At 48.1% G+C, this 2541-nt stretch overlaps 1 protein-coding gene across 3 annotated transcripts in view; it reads right to left on the bottom strand.

The window, feature by feature from the left end:
• Positions 1 to 169, bottom strand: part of WWP2 (WW domain containing E3 ubiquitin protein ligase 2) — a 181301-nt gene extending 181132 nt beyond the window's left edge. For 2 of the 3 annotated variants that reach the window (XM_025370285.1, XM_025370287.1), the window contains exon 1: positions 62 to 169. The gene's annotated coding sequence lies outside the window, so the exon portion shown is untranslated. The remainder of the gene's footprint in view (positions 1 to 61) is intronic. The other variant, XM_025370286.1, reaches the window with a different exon arrangement.
• Between the last annotated feature and the right edge of the window lie 2372 nt (positions 170 to 2541).

The raw sequence follows: 2541 nt of genomic DNA, 5'->3' as shown, positions 1-2541 counted from the left end.
CCCCCGGCCCGCCCCGCGCAGGCAGTCAGCCCGCCGCGCCCCCCGCGCCGGCGCTAGCTACCTGCCGTGGCCACAGAAGCGGCGCCCAACTCCTCTCCTACTTCCGCCTTCCACCGCCCGCACTCGGGCCGGGTCACGTGACCGCGCGCGGTCACCTGACCCGGAAGAGGCTGGCCAGGCTCGCAGGTGCGGGCAACCTAGGCCTGGCCTGGGCACTTATGGCCTCGAGGAGGCATTTTTAGCGTCTTTGCATTTGAAAGTGGAAGGGCTTTCGGCTCACCGGATGGTCCCGGTCAGTCAAATAAATTGAGGACTCACTGAGTGCCATTTAGTCTGCCCATCAACCTTATGGAGGCAGGGGCAGGTACTAGCCCCATTTTACAGGAGAAACGAGACCTTCAGTCTATTAAGTCAACAAATACTTAATTGAGCTCTTTAGTAGGGTTGCCAGATAAAGTACAGGACACCCACTTAAATTTGAATTTCAGATAAACAGCAGTGTAATATGTATGTCCCAAGTACAGAATGGGATATATTTATACTAAAAAAGTATTTGTTGATTATCTGAAGATCAAATTGAATTGAGTATTTGTATTTCTATTTCCTGGCAACCTTATGCCTATTATGTGCAGGCACTGCTCTAAGATCCAGGACCACAAACATCTCAGCCTTGTGACGTAAAAGTACAAAAGCTTAAAAACTCCTGCTTGGATCCATAAAACCCCCCTCCACACTAATCCAATCTCATTCCCTTAATCTACAGGGCACAGACAACTTAACGAATTACAATCCAGGTAAGTAGGTAGGTAGGTAGGTAGATGGATGATAGGCATTTTTTTTTTTTTTTTTTTTTTTGAGATGGAGTCTCGCTCTTTCACCAAGGCTGGAGTGCAGTGGTGCTATCTCAGCTGACTGCAACCTCCGCCTTCCCGGTTCATGGGATTCTCCTGCCTCATCCTCCCCAGTAGCTGGGATTACAGGTATGTATCACCATGCCTGGATAACTTTTGCATTTTTCATAGAGACAGGGTTTCCACATGTTGACCAGTCGGTCTCAAACTCCTGACTTCAAATGATCCGCCTGCCTTGACCTCCCAAAGTGCTGGGATTACAGGCATGAACCACCACGCCTGGCAGAGAAATTTTTCTTTAAGAGATGGGTCTGGATAGGTTGCTTCGGCTGGGCTCGAACTTCCAGCTTCAAGCAGTCTTCTTGCTTCAGCCTCCCAAGTTGCTGAGACTACAGGTGAATGCCGCTGTGCCTGCCCAATAACTATTTATTTATTTATTTATTTGAGACAGAGTTTCACTCTTGTAGCCCAGGCAGGAGTGCAGTGGCTTGATCTCAGCTCACTGCAACCTCTGCCTCCCAGGTTCAAGCAATTCTCCTGCCTCAGCCTCCCCAGTAGCTGGGACTACAGGCACCCACCACCACGCCTGGCTAATTTTTGTATTTTTAGTAGAGATGGGGTTTCACCATGTTGGCCAGGTTGGTCTCAAACTCCTGACCTCAGGTGATCCACCCACCTTGGCCTTCCAAAGTGTTCAGATTACAGGCGTGAGCCAGTGCACCCAGCCTCCAAGAACATTTTAAATCGACATTCTTGACTCATGTTCTGGACAAGTTGAATGAAGGCTCAGTTTAATCACCGTTGATTAAAATTAATACTAATGACATACTTAGCCTCAAAGACTTGTACTAATTATTCTGTTATTTTTGGGTCTTCGAATTTGTATGGATTCTATAGCACATAAATTAAATTGACTGGTGGGACATGGAGGCTCACGCCTGTAATCCCAGCACTTTGGGAGGCAGAGGCAGGTGGATTACCTGAGGTCAGCAGTTCGAAACCCACCTGGCCAACTTGGTGAAACCCCATCTCTACGAAAACCACACACACACACAAAAAAAAAATTCGCCGGGCATGGTGGCCGTTGTGGGTAATCCCAGGTACTCCGGAACCTGAGGCAGGAGAATCGCTTAAACCCGGGAGGTGGAGGTTGCAGTGAGCCGAGATTGCACCATTGCACTCCAGCCTGGGCGACAGTAAATAAATAAATAGGTTGGACACTTAGTCTCTACTTTTTCTAGTACCACTCAAAATCCAAGAGATTAACTTTCAAGGAGATACAGTCCTGTCTTTGTACATTAAACCCTGTATTAGTCTCATTTATAAAACTACTATAACTACGGTGGCTCAAGCCTGTTATCCAGCACTTTGGGAGGCCGAGGCGGGCGGATCACGAGGTCAGGAGGTCGAGACCATCCTGGCTAACCCGGTGAAACCCCGTCTCTACTAAAAAATACAAAAAACTAGCCGGGCGAGGTGGTGGGCACTTGTAGTCCCAGCTACTCGGGAGGCTGAGGCAGGAGAATGGCGTGAACCCGGGAGGCGGAGCTTGCAGTGAGCTGAGATCTGGCCACTGCACTCCAGCCTGGGCGACAGAGCTAGACTCCGTCTCAAAAAAAAAAAAAAAACAAAAAAAAAAAAAACAAAAAAAAAACAAAAAAAACTATAACTAAAACTTCTCTAGTTCCAT

Source organism: Theropithecus gelada, chromosome 20 (genome assembly GCF_003255815.1).
Source record: "Theropithecus gelada isolate Dixy chromosome 20, Tgel_1.0, whole genome shotgun sequence".
NCBI lineage: Eukaryota > Metazoa > Chordata > Mammalia > Primates > Cercopithecidae > Theropithecus > Theropithecus gelada.
The sequence above is the reverse complement of the archived record's forward strand: the minus strand, read 5'-3'. Positions and strand labels throughout refer to the sequence as shown.